The sequence below is a fragment of the Cervus elaphus genome, chromosome 33, assembly GCF_910594005.1.
Source record: "Cervus elaphus chromosome 33, mCerEla1.1, whole genome shotgun sequence".
Classification (NCBI taxonomy): Eukaryota; Metazoa; Chordata; class Mammalia; order Artiodactyla; family Cervidae; genus Cervus; species Cervus elaphus.
In genome coordinates this window covers 9,520,627-9,538,604 of record NC_057847.1, presented here as the reverse complement: position 1 = coordinate 9,538,604, position 17,978 = coordinate 9,520,627, and the positions used below count along the sequence as shown (strand labels likewise).

The 17,978-nt window shown below is 38.9% G+C and overlaps 1 protein-coding gene and 1 non-coding gene across 2 annotated transcripts in view; one reads left to right on the top strand and one right to left on the bottom strand.

Moving 5' to 3' along the window:
- MAP3K2 (mitogen-activated protein kinase kinase kinase 2) overlaps nt 1–17,978 on the bottom strand; it is an 87,906-nt gene that overhangs the window by 67,123 nt on the left and 2,805 nt on the right. The window lies entirely within an intron of this gene.
- TRNAC-GCA lies at nt 8,046–8,117 on the top strand. Its single transcript has one exon. It is a non-coding gene; the product is annotated as a tRNA-Cys (tRNA).

Sequence of the window (17,978 nt, the reverse complement as noted above, 5' to 3'; positions counted from 1 at the left end):
AAATAAAAAAAAATTTTTAATAAAAAAAATAAAGTTGGTTTTTTTTTTTTAAAAAAAAAAAAGCCCATTCCAAAATTCCTACATTATCTGTCTAGTTTTCAAAAAAAAAAAAAAAAAGTGAGGCAAGCAAACAAAGAGTAAAGTGGGACCCACACTTAACATTTTTTTAAAAAAGCTGTCAGTAGAGACAAACTCTGGGTAGGTCAAGATGTTAGAATTTGTGCAAAGTCGCTCAGTTATGTCCAACTCTTTGCGACCCCATGGACTGTCACCTGCCAGGTTCCTCTGTCCATGGGGATTCTCTAGGCAAAAATATTGAGGTGGGCTGCCATGCCCTCCTCCAGGGGATCTTCCCAACCCAGGGATCGAACCCAGGTCTCCCACAATGCAGCTGGATTCTTTACCATCTGAGCCACCTGGGAAGCCTAAAGACTTCAAAGTAGCTATTATAAATATATTTAAAAGAATTAAAGGAAAATCTGGTGAAAATTACTCCACAAACAGGAAATATCAACAAATAGAAACTATAAAAAAGAACAAAAATGCAAATTCTAGAGTTGGAAAATACCATATCCAAAGGTAAGATGTATCAGATGGACTCAATAGTAAATCTGAGATGGCAGAAGAAAGAATTAAACGCCACAAAAGGATCAACAGTAGTCAACTAATCTGAAGAACAGAGAGAAAAAGGACTGAAGGAAAATTAACAAAGTCTCAGAAACCTATGAGACACTTAGCAGACCAACACTTAACTGTGCGTCCCACAAGGAAAAAAGAAAAATGTAGACAGAAAAAAATATCTGAAGAAAACAATGGCTGAAAAGTTCCCAAATTTCATGAAAAACAGGAATCTAAAAATCCAAGAAGCTCAATAAACCCTAAACGCAATAAATATCAAGAGATCTACACCTAAATCTTTTTAAATACCATTTGAAAAATTTTAAAAAAAGAGAGAGAGAGAGAACCACACCTAGATACACATCATGGCTAAACTATAGAAAGCCAAAGATAAATAAAATCTTAAAAGCAGAAAAATAACTCATTTTGCTACAGGGGAAAAATACAATTAACTACTGACTTCTAGCATAAATGACTGAGTCAGAAGAAGGTACAATGGCATGCGTAATGAGAGAAACAAAACAAAAATATCAAGCAAGAATCATATATTCAACAAACTATCCTTCAAAACAGAAGACGAAATAAATATATTTCTAGATAAACAGAAACTGAGAGAATTCTTTGCAAAAATTGCCTTATAAGAAATACTAAGGGGAGTTCTTCAGACTGAGAAGTGACGTTAGAGGAGGTAACTCAAATCCAGCAGACAAAATGAAGAACACTCAAAAGAATTAAATGTTAAGAGTAAGTTCAAAGATCACAGTTTTTTTCCCTCTTCTTAAGCTCCTTAAAAAACATTTGACTATATACAGCTAGTTCACACATACACACACACACACATCATTCCACCCATTAATGGCTAAAGGCAGATTACACATTCTTTTCAAGCACCCATGGAACATTAACCCAGGTAGACCTGGGCCATATCCTGGGCCACAAAATAAATTATAACACATTTAAAAGACTTAAAATCATATAAACTATGTTCTCTGATCATAATGGAAGCAATGCAGTAAGTAATAACAGAAAGACAACAGGAAAAATCTCCCAACATTTGGAAGTGAAACAACATACGTAAAGAATAATCTGCAGCTAAACTAGAAAGTCTCAACAAATTTTTAAGTATATACAACTAAATAAAAACATAACATGTTAAATCATATAAAATGCAGGTAAGGAAGTGATAAGAGGAAAATTTATAGCACCACTCTGGGTTGCTATTACACCAACCTCCCACCATGCAACAGTTTTCCCATCTAATGTCCTTTCGGCTCTTGAAAACATGGAAAGGGGTAAGGTTAAGAATGAACTCTGTGGTGTGGAACTGGAATTGAAGGTATTATCATGAAACCACAGTTTTGAAATATGTAAAGAAACAGATGTACACAAACATACACATTTGTACCTGTATGTGTTTTACAGCTTTGTCTATGGAGACCTGGAAGCAGTGACATCCTACTCACAATGAGTACATCTGCTAGATACCAGTTTCCAAATATCAATCTCCAATAAGAGGAATGAGGGCTCCTTGAAAATATCAGTTATTTCCATGTAACTACAAGGTAACCCTAGAACATCTTACTGTGCCAAAATATAAGTATACAAAGAATCATGGGACATGTCAAAAGGACACAAAAACCACTCTAAAGGGGCTCCCACTGGCCAAATATGGGACAATTTGGGTTTCAAAACAAATAGTGATAGATTACAACCCACTGAATAACAACAAAGAAAGGGAACCCACAAGTCTTCAGATACACAATTGAAAAATGAATCAGTGAATGGGAGAAGAGAAAGAAGCTTTACCTTTTTTTGACATTCAAGGCATGGGTATTTAAGTGTTAACTAATAAATTATAATTAATGAAATTACAAAATAATTAGTTGGCAATCATCAATAATAGTAATTCAGCCAATAAAAATCAATAACTGCTAAAACTAGTGGGTGAAGTGATGAGGAATGAAATACTCAAGTCTCAAAATACTTTCCCCCCTAATATTTATTAACTATAAAGGAAAACAGTATTTGTTAGTGTAGAAATCTGGCAGAATGCTTAAGTGATCAAGATCACCAGTAATGGGCAAATTAAAATCACTGGCACCTGATAGGACGTACTGAGAAGACTATCATATCACTTCTGAAATGTTTCTGCCCAAAATATATAACCTAAATTGAATCATAGGGGAAGCATAAGACAAACCTAAACTGAGGAATATTTTAACTGAGGAATATTTTAAGAGTCAACTATTCTATAAACTTCAAAACTGTCAAGAATAAGTCAGGCAAACATGAAAGAATTGTTTCAAGATGGAGAGATATTCCATGTTCCTGGGTAGGAAGAATCAATACTGTGAAAATGGCTATACTACCAAACACAATCTACAGATTCAGTGCAATCCCTATCAAATTACCAATGGCATTTTCCACACAATTAGAACAAAAAATTTCACAATTCATATAGAAACACAAAAGACCCCAAATAGCCAAAGCAGTCCTGAGAAAGAAGAACGGACCTGGAGGAATCAACCTTCCTGACTTCAGATTATACTACAAAGCTACAGTCATCAAGACACTATGGTACTGGCACAAAAACAGAAATATAGATCAATGGAACAAGACAAAAAGCCCAGAAATAAACCCATGCACCTATGGGTACCTTATGTTTTACAAAGGAGGCAATAATATACAATGGGGCAAAGACAGCCTCTTCAATAAATGCTGCTGGGAAAACTGGAAAGCTACATGTAAAAGAATGAAATTAGAACACTTCCAAAGTACACACACAAAGATAAACTCAAAATGGATTAAAGACTTAAATGTAAGACTAGAAACTATAAAAGTCTTAAGAGGAAAACACAGGCAGAACACTTGATGACATAAATCAATGAAGATCCTCTATAACCCACCTCCTAAAGTAACAGAAATAAAAACAAAAGTAAGCAAGTGGGACCTAATTAAACTTAAAAGCTTTTGCACAGCAAAGGAAACTACAAGCAAGGTGAAAAGACAACCCTCAGAATAGGAGAAAATAACAGCAAATGAAACAACTGGCAAAGGATTAATTTCCAAAATATACAAGCAGCTCATACAACTCAATGCCAGAAAAACAACCCAATCAGAAAGTGGGAAAAAGACCTAAACAGACATTTCTCCAAAGAAGACATACAAATGGCTAACAAACATGTGAAAAGCTGCTCAACACTGCTCATTATTAGAGAAATGCAAATCAAAACCACAATGAGATATCACCTCACACCAGTCAGAATGGCCCTCATCAAAAAGTCTACAAACAATAAATGCTGGAGAGGGAGTGGAGAAAAGGGAACACTCTTGCACTGCTGGTGGGAATGTAAACTGATACAGCCATATGGAAGATGGTATGGAGACTCCTTAACAAACTAGGAATAAAACCACCCATATGACCCAGCAATCCCACTCCTAGGCATATACCCTGAGGAAACCAAAATTGAAAAAGACACAAATATCCCATTGTTCATTGCAGCACTATTTACAATAGCTAGAACATGGAAGCGGCCTAGATGTCCATTGACAGATGAATGGATAAAGAACTTGTGGTACATATACACAATGGAATAATACTCAGCCGTAAATAGGAACACCTTTAAGTCAGTTCTGATGAAGTGGATGAACCTAGAACCTATTATACAGAAAGAAGTGAGTCAGAAAAAGTAAGATAAATATAGTACTCTAATGCATATATATATGAAATCTAGAAAAATGGTACTGAAGAATTTATCTATAGAGCAGCAATGGAGAAAAAGACATAAAGAACACACTTATGGACATGGGTAGAGGGGAGGGGAGGGTGAGATGTATGGAGAGAGTGACATGGAAACTTACATTACTGTATGTAAAATAGATAGCCAACAGGAATTTGCTGTATGGCTCGGGAAACTCAAACAGGGTCTCTGTATCAATCTAGAGGGGTGGGATGGGGCAGGAAATGGGAGGGAGGTTGAAAAGGGAGGGGATATATGTATACCTATGGCTGATTCATGTTGAGATTTGACAGAAAACAACAAAATTCTGTAAAGCAATTATCCTTCAATTAAAAAAATTAATTGAAAAAGAAAACATGAAAGAACTGTTACAGAACGAAAAACACTAAAGAGACACTAAAAACAAAATACGGCCCTAGATTGAATTATTTTGCTAAAATGGACATTAACTGAAACCACTGACAAAACCTGAATGGGTTCTGTGGATTAGATGATACTAATTCTATTAATGCTAACTTCATGATTTTGATGGTTGCATTCTAGATATGTAAGAAAATTTCCTTGCTGACAGCAATTACAAACTAAAGTGCTCTGGGGTCATGGGGCCTCATACTGGCAATTTACTCTCAAATGAAAAGAAATTCCTCAACTTTTGAAAATTTCTAAAGAAAAATTTTTAAACAAAGTTGGGGAAAAAAAATTAGTATTCCTCCCCAGTCTTTACTATCACAAAAAAAAGAAAAGAAATTCTCTACTTTTCTAGTTGTTCAAGACAAAAATTCTGGGACAGCCTTGATTCCTCTTATTCTTTCTACATTCCAGCTGATCAGCAAATCCTGTTAGCTTTTCTTTAAATACACATCTCCACTACTACCATTCCATTCCAAGGCATGATACTATCTCTTGCCTGGGGTTATCTCCAATACCTTCCTGTCTAATCAGCCTGTTTTCACTCCAACCCCTCATACAGTGATGAAAGTTAAATTTTTTAAGTTGGTGGATTAATAAACTGTGATACATTTCAGCAGTATAATACTCAGTGCTAAAAAGAAATGAGCTCTCAAGCCATGAAAAAGACCTTAAAGGAAACTTAAATGCATATTACAAAGTGAAAGAAGCCAGTGTGAAAGAGTTATATATTGTATGCCCCTAAACCATACTACATTCTGGATTAGGCAAAACTATGGAGACAATCAAAAGATCTGTGGCTGCCAACGGCGGCCAGGGAGGGAGGGAGGGAGGGATGAATGAGTGGATCACGGATTTTTTGGGCAGTGAAACTATTCCGCATGATACTGTAATAATGGTAGATCTATGTCATTAAACATTTGTCAGAACTCATACAATAAATAACACAAAATGTACCCTAATGGAAACTATGAACTTCAGTTAATAAGAATATATCAATATAGGCTCATTAAAGGTAACAAATGTATCACACTAATGCAAAATGTTAATAATAGGGAAAACTTGGAGCAAGGGAGAGGGTAAATGGGAACTCTATGCTCAATTTTTCCGTAAATCTAACACTGCTCAAAAAAAAAATTAAATTCCTTCCTTTTCACCTTCAGAAAAGAGGGGAGGGGAAAAAAAAACACAATGAGATTCCAAAAGAATGGTCATATGAAGTGCTGGCAAGGATGCTGTGCAATGAAAATGTTCACAGTGCTGCTAAGAACGTCAAAAGTCCAATGGTATAACCACCTTATGAAACAGTTTCGCAAAATCTTATGACCCACCCATTCCACTCCTAGATATTTACTTGAGAAAAATGAAAGCATAAATCCACACAAACTGTTCACTGTTGCTGTTCAGTTGCTAAGTTGTGTCTGATTCTTTGCAACCCCATGGACTGTCCACACAAACACTTGTATACAAATGTTCATAGCATTACTGAGGGACAATCCCAAACTGGAGACTCAAATGTCCATTACCAGGTGAACAGTTAATTTATGATAATAAAAAGGAGATCACTGGTTGCCTAGGGACAATAAAAAGAGGCAAGACAGTGACGGACAAGAGAAGGGCATGAAGAAGCTTCTGGGGGTGGTGGATATGGTCACTATCTTAAGGAGGTTATGGTTTCACATGTATATACATATGTCTGATTTTACCAAATCACATACCTTAAATGTATAGTCTGTCAATTATCTCAATATAGCTGCAAATTTTATTCTATAATGCTACTAGCATTGCAACTATGACTACTGATCTTAAGCCAATTTATAAGTTACACAGGTCTTATGCAAATACTTGTTAAAAGTAAGTTGATATCTGATGAGTTTTTTTTTCCTCTTCCTTAGTTCTTAAATCATACTGAGAATATTGGGGGATTTTTTTTTTAACTTTTTAAAAACTTTTTATTTGTACTGGAGTACAGCCAATTAACAATGCTGTGATAGTCTCAGGTGGACAGCAAAGGGCCTCAGCCACACATATACACGTAGGGGAATTTATTTTACATGTCTACACATCTCAATTCTTTTCTACATTTTATTAAATGGATCTTAAAGGAGTGAGGTAACTTCAGTCAACACTCATAAGAAATTTAGGCTTTTATTAAAACTCAAATTACTGCAGGCTGATGAAGACGTATTTGTCATTCCCTGTTATTTCCATCAGGCAGCAGAGAGAAAAAAAAATGATTAGTTTACAAAAATACCTCTCAAAATTCATTAATAATAATGATAATGATGGCTCTCAATGCCCAATTCCTCATCTATAAAATGGGAGTAGTAACTGTACCTATTTTATGTGAATATTATAAGGCATGAATGAAATATTACTTGTAAAGCACTTTGAAAAATAACAAAGAACAGTGAACACTCAAAAAATAGAAGCTAAGTTTACTTATTTATTAAGTTCAGCTTTGGAACTCAAGACAGTCTTATTTGCAATCCACTCTTACATGCTACATTACGTTACCTCTCATTTTGCTCAACCAACACTTAGCCCATGCCTACTGTGTACCAATATGCTCCACCTGCTAATCCCCTGGATTTAAAAAAATAAGAAAATACCAAATTCTAAAATATTAATGTCTCTTTAAAATTCTAAAATCTACCCAAAGCTTAAAAAGTAAGCAAACAAGTATACCCTATACTGGTATAGTAAAATGATGGCCAGGGTTATAGTCAAAATAGGATTATGTTGAGCATACTCATTTTGCTGGCAGGAGCCAAACACTTTCTATTGCTTGTCATATGAATCAAAGCTTCCACGAAATATGAAATATAGTACTTCTCAGTCAGAACTCTTTAAGTCAGTATATATTGCCAGGAACCTTAAAATCCAACATAAAACCCTAAGGCCGGGCTTCCCTGGTGGCTCAGTGGTGAAGAATCGCCTGACAGTACCAGAGACAAGGGTTCGAGCCCTGATTCAGGAGAATTTCACATGCTGTGAGCAACTAAGACTGTGCTCTGAGCCCCGGGAGCCACAACTACTGAAGCCCACATGCCCTAGAGCCCATGTTACTCAACAACAAAAGCAACTGCAATTGAAAAGCTCGCACATGGAAACTAGAGCGTACACCCCTCACCACAACTAGAGAAAAGCCCTTGCAGCAAAAGACTCAACAAAACCAAAAACAAACCAAAAAACAAACCCCAAGACTACCCAGTTTTCATCAAATCAATTCCCAAAGTCCCTTTCAAGTTTTGTAAAAAGGTTATGTGTACCAGGGTTTCCCTGGTGGCTCAGATGGTAAAGCGTCTGCCTGCAGTGCGGGAGACCCAGGTTCGATCCCTGGGTTGGGAAGATCCCCTGAAGAAGGAAATGGCAACCCACTCCAGTATTCTTGCCTGGAAAATTCCATGGACTGAGGAGCCTGGTGGGCTACAGTCCATGGGGTCGCAAAGAGTTGGACATGACTGAGCGACTTCACTTATGTGTACCAAGCTTATACAGTAAGCTCCAAGAGGACAAGAAACACTACTTACAAATCTTAATGTCTCCCATAGCACCTAAAAGCACTTTGTAAATAGTGAGGCCATTAACAAAATCTTAAATCTTAAAACTGAATCTCCTACCACAGCATAACACAGCACACACGTTTCAATCCAATCTACCTGCCTTTCCCAAAGGACTGGACAGATCCCACTTCCTGGGCCTTGGCTTCTGTTCATCCTCTGAACACCTATTTCTCCTTCTTCTTCAGGAATTTTTACTTCTTTCATCTCAAAATAAAGTTATTCATGCAACCTTTTCCACGTAACTGCCACTCTAAGCACTCTGCACCCTGTCTCCTCCATCTCTGATCATGATCTCCTACATATCCAATTTGAAATTTCTTAACATTTTTTGTCCACCATGGCTTTTGTCATGCTTTTATTAGGCTAAGCTGACATCTAGGTATCCTTCATTCCTGTAAAGTCAAAAGTACTATTGCTTTTTTAAAATAGAGCTTCAGTATCTGAATATTACTACCTACACTTATGCATTTAATATTATTTCATATTTTATAATAACATATTATCTATAATATTCCCATGGTACTTTGTGCATATTTCACTGTATCATACTCATCTGCACATAAGTAGGGTAAACCATAAATCCTAGTTTGCTAAGGGCAATCCCAGTTTATTTTTGTTGCTCCAAGAGTATTATTATAACAGCATCCTTTCACTCTCAAAAGTAGCCTCACTTGGATAACAAATTATGTATAGTGCTTAGTCACTCAGTCATGTCTGACTCTTTGTGACGTCATAGACTGCAGCCCACCAGGCTCCTCTGTCCATGCAATTTCTGAGCAAGAAGACTGGAGTGAGTTGCCATTTCCTCCTCCAGGGGATCATCCAATCCAGGGACTGAACTCAAGTCTACTGCATTGGCAGACAGATTCTTTACCACTGAGCCACCTGTCTAGGTTGGGCACAGCTTTTCTTCGAAGGAGCAAACGTCATCTAATTTGGAAGAAAAGTTATGACCAACCTAGACAGCATATTAAAAAGCAGAGACATTACTTTGCCAACAAAGGTCATCTTAAAGCTACAGTTTTTCCAGTAGTCATGTATGGATATGAAAGTTGGACTATAAAGTTAAGCACTGAAGAACTGACGCTTTTGCACTGTGGTGTTGGAGAAGACTCTTGAGAGTCCCTGGGACTGCAAGGAGATCCAACCAGTCCATCCTAAGGGAAATCAGTCCTGAATATTCATTGGAAGGACTGATACTGAACCTGAAACTCCAATACCATGGCAAAGAACTGATTCACTGGAAAGACCCTGACACTGGGAAAGACTGAAGGAGGGAGGAGAAGGGGGTGACAGAGGATGAGATGGTTGGATGGCATCACTGACTCAATGGACATGGGTTTGGGTGGAGTCCGGGAGTTGGTGATGGACAGGGAGGCCTTGCATGCTGTGGTTCATGGGGTCACAAAGAGTCAGACACAACTGAGTGACTGAACTGAACTGATGCTATGGACATGAGTTTGAGCAAACTCTGGGAGTTGGTGACAGACAGGGAAGCCTGATGTGCTGCAGTCCACAGGTTCGCAAAGAGTCGGACATGACTGAGCGACTGAAGTGAACTAAGCCACCTGAGTGAAAATTGAAAGTGAAAGTCACTCAGTTGTGTCCACCTCTTTGTGACCTCATGGACTATCCATGGAATTCTCCAGGCCAGAATACTGAAGTGCGTAGCCATTCCCTTCTCCAGCGATCGAACCCAGGTCTCCTGCATTGCAGGCAGATTCTTTACCAGCTGAGCCACCTGGGAAGCCCTAACAAATTACGAGGCCGGGTATGTCTGTCTCCCTCCCACATCAGAATGGAGCTCTATAATTACAAAAACAATGACCAATTTGTTTATCTTCAGTGCTAACACACAGAAGGAAGTCAAACATTTTAGTAACAATTGTGCACATGAACAATTAAAACTCAACAACAAATTTATTAAAGGCTTATTTTACTGATTCCTAAGACATTCCTAAGATTTTCAATAAACATTAAATGAATTTAAAAATTAAGGAAAAAAAAACCAATGTGACTATTTCCATTAAAAATTCAATTATATACTCTAACAACACAATAAAAAATTACTATTAATAAAACATCCAGGGACTTCCCTGGTGGTCCAATAGTTAAGAATCTGCCTTGCCATGCAAGGCATGTGGGTTCAATCCCTGGTTGGGGAATGAAGATGCCACATGCTGTGGAGCAACTAAGCCCATGCACTTTGGAGTCCACATGATGCAACTAAAACCTGATGCAGTCAAATAAATACATATATACTAAAAAAAAAAATTCTGAGTCAAAAATAAATAAACAAAACAAAAATATTTTTAAAAAAACATATCCATACAGTCTTTTAGGTCTGATTATATAGTAGAAAACAGAATGGAATAATATCTTTGAAATGCTGAGGGAAAAATAACTGCCAATCTAGACTTTCATTCACAACTAAAATATCTTGAAGAACAATAGCTAAAGATTTCCAACAAACAAAAATTGTAATTTGTCACCAACAGACCCCGAGTCTGGGAACTTCAACAGAATATAGTTCATGGCCACTCTCGCCTTCGAGATGGCCCACACTCCATGTGGAGTGTGTTTTTCTATAAATAAAATACTCTTCTTACCTATCACTTCATCTCTCATTGACTGCTTTTTGTGAGGAGACATCAAGAATCTGAGCTTCATTAAGGCAAAACCCGGGGTGTGATCTCAGTTAAAAGACCACGGGTCTTGGAGATCTGCTCAACTATGGGGCAGCCTGGACGGAAGGGGATCTGGGGGGAAATGGATACGTGTATATGAATGACTAAGTCCCTTCACTGTTCACCTGAAACCATCACACACAGTTTGTTCATCAGTTATAGCCTGATACAAAATGAAAAGTTTAACAACAAACAAACAAAAGACCCCGGGCTCTGGACTCCCTGGTGGTCCAGGGTTGAGAAGTCATCAGCCGATGCAGGTACAGGGGTTTGATCCCTGTGCTGGGCTTAGTCGCTCAGTCGTGTCCAACTCTGCAATCCCAGGGACTGTGGCCCACCAGGCGCCTCTGTCCATGAGGATTCTCCAGGCAAGAATACTGGAGTCGGCTGCCATGCCCTCTATGGGTTTGATCCCTGGTCCCAGGCTCAATAGTTTTGGTGCATGGACTTGGTTGCTCTGAGGCATGTGGAATTTTCCCAGGTTGGATCCCTGGTCCAGGAAAATTCCACATGCCTCAGAGTAACTAAGTTCATACACCAAAACTATTGAGTCTGCATGCCACAACTACTAAAGCCCTCGCACCTAGAGCCTGTTCTCCCCAAGAGCAGCCACTGCGTCTCTGCTCTCCCCTGTATTGCATGTAGCTCTTTCTTATTGTCAACCCAGCCAACCAAACAGCAACCTCAGGCCCACCATCAAAAGCTTGACTGAAGACCTCAGAAGAGGTACCTAGGTAGAGACAACAGCTTTCTATACTTTCCACCAGCTCTACTGTGTGGTCCCACACTTCAGTAGCTGGGTATAATTAGCTTTTTAGATTCACCTGCAAACTCTGACTTGCCCACTGCACCACTGCTTCAGGAAGGCTGATTAGCGACTTCTCTGATCTGCCAATTCCTCCTTACAGACTTTGGTTTCCAAGCTTCTCCCACAACTCCATAAGGTCTTCTACCTATCATAAATTCCTTAATTCCATGATACCACAGCAGTTCGTTCTTCCTTTGTGATTGAACCCTGACTCATGCAACTACTCAAGCCTCCCCTCCACCTACTGACCAAGATCTCTGCAACTTTCCCTTTAGAGATCTTCCTGCATAACCACATCTAAGCCACTTAGTCCTTTCATAATCTCCAATCAAGCCTTCTTTTATCAGTTCTGAGCTGCCCATCTTTGAAAGCAGGGTGAAGAGCCCTCATTCTATGAAGCCATATCACCCAAACTTGATCCTCCCATTTGCAAATGAGCAAGATTTATATGAGAGAAAACACTAGAGTGGGTATCAGATTAACGAAAGTGTTAGTTGCTCAGTCGTGTCCAACTCTTTGGGACCCCACAGACTGCAGCACACCAGGCTCCTCTGTCCATGGAATTCTCCAGGCAAGAATACTGGAGTGGGTTGCCAATCCCTTCTCCAGGGGATCTTCCTGACCCAGGGATTGAACCCAGGTCTCCAGCATTGCAGGCAGTTTCTTTAACCTGTGAGCCACAAGGGAAGCTCTAGTTTAACAAATGCCAATACCAATTTATTACCTAAGAACAAAATAAGCTAAGAATACTTAATGTACTTCTATGCTTTGGTTAGAGATATGAAGATGGAAGAAAGGAAGAATAAAGAAGCAGAAAGATTCTGAGGAAAAAAAAAATTGCTGGGACTTCCCTGTGGTCCGATGGTTAAGACTCCACATTCCCAATGTAGGGGGCACAGGTTCAATCCCCTGTTAGGGAACTAAGATCCCACACAGCCTCACAAAAATAAATATATATATTAAAATTTTCTTTGTTGATGTATGGTTTGCCCCAAATGTTTTTTCCATTGGGGAGAAGAATTTTTTTTTAAAATGTAATCATTTGGGGCTTATCCAGTACATCCATAAAACTATTTTAAAATTTCTAGCGGGCATAAGACTGCAGGTAAAATTTTTCCAATACTTTTTCTTTTCTTTTCCAAAAAGATCTTTCCTCCCTTTTGGCTAAAGTATTTCCAAAAATGAAAAATGTATTTCACTAGTCTTGGTTGCCCATTCATGAGAATAATTTACTTCTTTTCTGCTATTTTCTAGAATTCAATGGTTACTATCCTGGATTTTATCACTAAAATATCATCAGGTGACTCTGATTTCAATCATATCAGTCCTGAAGTTATTCATCTACTCTTTCAACATTTACTGAGAACCTATTATAGATCATCACAGTTCAACACAAGGTACCTGGCTATAAAATATCTTTAAGTAAAAGATGTCATTCTGACAAACTAATCACATTTAAATAGAGCTATTTATCTTCCAAATGCTGCCCTGTAACAAATCTTCCCTGGATAGTTGTCATCTTAACAATCTCCCAAGTAAGAAAACTTGAATCTCTTTTGACTCTATTTTCTATGATGCTGTGGCTCTCACAGAATCATGTATTAGATAGGTCCTCAAGAAATCAACTCAGAGCGGGGGGCGGCGGCGGTGGGGGGCTTCCCTGGTGGTTCAGTGTTTAAGAATCCACCTGGTGATGCAAGGGACATCAATTCCATACCTGGTCAGGGAAGATCCCGTGTGCTGCAGAGCAACTAAGCCTGTGTACCACAATTACTGAGCCTGAGCACTGGAGTCCGAGAGCTGCAACCACTGAGCCCACGAACCTCGAGGCTGTGCTCCACAACAAGAGAAACCACCACAAGCAGCAGCCCAGGCACTGCAATAAAGAGTAGTCCCCGTTCAGCAAAAAAGACCCACCACAGCCAAAAAACAGATAAATGTTTTTAAAAAAGAAATCATCTAGGGCAACTTCTTCAAATTCAGAAATGTTTAACTCGGGACTTCGCTGGTGGTCCAGTGGCTAAGGCTCCACCCTGCAATGCGCGGGGGTGCAGACTGGATTCCTGGTTTGGGAACTAAGATCCCACATGGTGTGGAGCAACTAAGCCGAAGCACTGCAAGTACTGAGCCCGTGGACCACAACTCTAGAGTCCGTGTGCTACAAAGAAAGATCTCACACGACACAGCAAAGACCTGTGTGTACCTGCTATGTGCTAAGATCACGCTTTTTAAAAAATTAATGAAGTCACTTTGTCACAGTCAACTTCTAATTAATGGCAGATTTAAGAGTGAATTCAGGCTTTCTACCTACTATCAGTGTTCAACAAACAGTATGAAATACAGTTTACAGTCTGTGTATTCACTTCAGGAACATTCTAGGCAAGAAATTCCTCCGGTACATCCCTAAGTAAACCTTCTATCCCTAAGGCAATATGCAACAGTCCATAACTATGGGACAAAACTTTGAGATGCTGATTAATACACATTACATGATCTCAGAACACAAAATTAATCTACTCTTTCTCAAATCATGGGGAAAGATTTATAATGAAGGTATATGGTGGTTTGGGGGTGAAGTCAACCGAATGCAGTCAGGTACTACTAACAGACTGGATCGTTAATGATACACTATCTCAAAGTAGATCTTTATCAACACTAAGGCTGAGCTAGCTATCTTCTACTTCTTTCATTTCCTTACAATATCTAATCAAATAAGAAAGTTCGTAAATGTTCTTTGACATACCATTCTTATACCTTATGTCATACCATATAATAACTATTACTAATTTTACAAAGCACTCAACAGGTCTAAGAATGCCTAAACTGATTTTAAAGTGCATCAAAGCAATCATATAAACCATGGTATTAATCTCTCTGCAAACTTAGTCAGAGAACATTGGTCTCATTTCTTTCATATTAAAACAAAAGAACAAAATATTTTGAGTTAAAACTCCATAAATACCATTAAAATGTAGCTAAGTCAGTCAAACTTAGGGTAACGACAAACTTATCAAACAATAATGATAATGAAACATCTTCAAGTCACAAATCTAAAATACAATATGAGTTAGGAGCACATAACTATTACTAATAGCACAGAAACAACTGAAAATTTATTTCAGCTTAGACTGCAGATCTGTTCTCAAAGACTTACAAAAATAATAAATATTATCTCACATTCTCCCACTGATTCCTATTAATAATTTTCAGAAACTTTTCCACAGCCTTGCCTCTGTGGTAGAGCTGTTCACAAATACTTGATTTTTTCTGAGCATACAGACGTTTCATTGAAATTCCCCACCCTGTTCAACTCATGTAGCTACCATCTTTTAAGAATCTGAGAACACTGTAAAAGGAGGTCTCTTGTCAATTACCTATCCATTTAATAAACATGTGGCAACAGGTATTGTGGCAACAGGCACCAAAATCAACAAAGCCCACTGCGTCTGTGTTTGAAGACCTGATTTCTCAGTGGAAATCAGACCACTACAGGGCCGAGCGGTCAGTGGGTGGTGGAGGCGAGTGCAGAGTGCTCAAGGACCATCCTGCTTAAGGGAGTGGCGCTGAGCAGACGCAATTTGGGAATTGTCAAAAGAATGCCAATAAAATCATATCTTAAACTATCCTTTTAATTTGTCACTATTAATTTATTAAAGTCCAGACTAAATGACTAACTATACAAATGGGGGGAAATTACCTCTAGAAAAAACTTCCAAAGTTTATAAACTACAGAATGCTTTTTAAATTTATAGTACTACGAATCTCAAGCATAACACTCTTGAGGACTTACAAGAAAGGTGGTGGGCTAGTTATGGGAACACCACCAAAGAAGAGTCTATTCCTATCCTCCAGACATGTTTACTAACAATCACTATGACGTGAAAATACAGAGTGAAGTTAAAAAGTTTATAATCCTTGAACTTCATAGAACAGTAGAACTAGGCCTAGTATTTAGACCTTCTGATTCTCAATCCAGTTCTCCTTTGCATGACACCAGAAAACAGTTTTCTCAAAATATTTTCTAGTAAAGTAACTCTTTTATATTTCAGCTATTCCTGAGCAACAAATATTGGCTAAGACTTAAAAGAAGTATATTATTTGAGGGAATTTCCTGATGGTCCAGTGATAGGGTCTCCTCGATTTTATTGCCAAGGACCGAGGTTCAGTGAGGACTAAGATCTCACAAGCCACCAAGCCTCACGGTACAGCCAAAACACACACACACACACACTCCTTGAGAGACAGTACAGGAAAAGACAGGAACTGAATTGTCCTGTTCTCTCAAGTCAGGTCTCTTTTTATTCATAACTGGTGATAACCTTGAATTCATTATTAAAAATATATTTTAAAATCCCCCAAATCAGAAGCTGATTAATACAGCTGCATAGAATATTTTTACAATTCCTGCGATTTTGTTGCTGTCTACAGACCAACCAAAGATTGTTAACATTGACATCCAAAAGTTAGCTTGCCAACAGATGCAGCAATAGATATTACTACCTACTGAAAGCTGAAAGACTACTGGAGAACACACGCCAACTGCAGTGGGGAAAATATACCTCACCTAAAGAGGAGAGCCAGAGAAGGCAATGGCACCCCACTCCAGTACTCTTGCCTGGAAAATCCCATGGACAGAGGAGCCTGGTGGGCTGCAGTCCATGGGGTCGCTACGAGTCGGACACAACTGAGCGACTTCACTTTCACTTTTCACTTTCATGCACTGGAGGAGGAAATGGCAACCCACTCCACTATTCTTTCCTGCAGAATCCCAGGGACAGGGGAGCCCAGTGGGCTGCTGTCTATGGGGTCGCACAGAGTCGCACACGACTGAAGCGACTTAGCAGCAACAGCAAAGAGGAGAGCTGAAGCTGAAACTCCAATACCTTGGCCACCTGATGCAAAGAACTGACTCGCTAGAAAAGACCCTGATGCTGGGAAAGACTGAAGGCAGGAGGAGAAGGGGACGATAGAGGATGAGACGGCTGGATGGCATCACCAACTTGATGGATATGAGTTTGAGTAAGCTCCAGGAGTTGGTGATGGACAGAGAAGCTTGGCATGCTGCAGTCCATGGGGTCACAAAGAGTCGGACACGACTGAACTGACTGAAAGAGGAGAGTGAAAGAGCTGGCTTAAAACTGAACATTGGAAAAACTAAGATCATGGCATCCGGTCCCATCACTTCATGGCAAACAGGTGGGAAAAAAGTGGAAACACTGGCAGATTTTATTTTCTTGGGTTCCAAAATCACTGCAGAGGGTGACTACAGCCACAAAATTAAAAGATGCTTGCTCCTTGGAAGAAAAGCTATGACAAACCTAGTCAGCATATTAAAAAGCAGAGACATCACTTTGCTGATAAAGGTCCATCTAGTCAAAGCTATGGTCTTTCCAGTAATCATGTAGGGATGTGAGAGTTGAACCATAAAGAAGGCTCAATGCCTAAGAACTGATGCTTTCAAACTGTGGTGCTGCAGAGGACTCTTGACAGTCCTGTGGACAGCAAGGAGATCAAACCAGTAAACCCTAAAGGAAATCAGCCCTGAATATTCACTGGAAGGACAGATGCTGAAGCTGAAACTCCAATACTTTAGCCACCTAATGGGAAGAGCTGACTCACTGGAAAAGATCCCGATGCTGGGAAAGACTGAGGGGCAGTGGGAGAAGGGGACGACAGAGGATGAGATGGTTGGCTGGCATCACTGACTTAATGGACATGAGTTTGAGCAAACTTGGGGAGATAGTGAAGGACAGGGAAGCCTGGCGTGCTGCAGTCCATGGGGTCGCAAAGATATGACTTAGCAACTGAACAACAACCCCTATAACCAAGTGATCAAACTCAGAACCACAAATAATAGGACTTAACAATATATGATCCCTGATGGGAAGTAATATAAAGTATACAGCAACACTCAGTAGTTATTCTTGCCCAAAATATTTAACCTGAAACTAATGATTCTTTAAATCTAGCTTACAGTTAGCTAATGTAGGAGGCAAAGAGGAACATGCTAAATGACACCATGAGGGGGAAAAAAAAAAATCAGACAAATCCAGAATGTGACTTGTTTTATAAGATAACTGCCTTGATCTCTTTTATTAAAAAAAAATCCATTTTATAAAATGGAGAGATGATGGGACTTCCAAGGCATCCA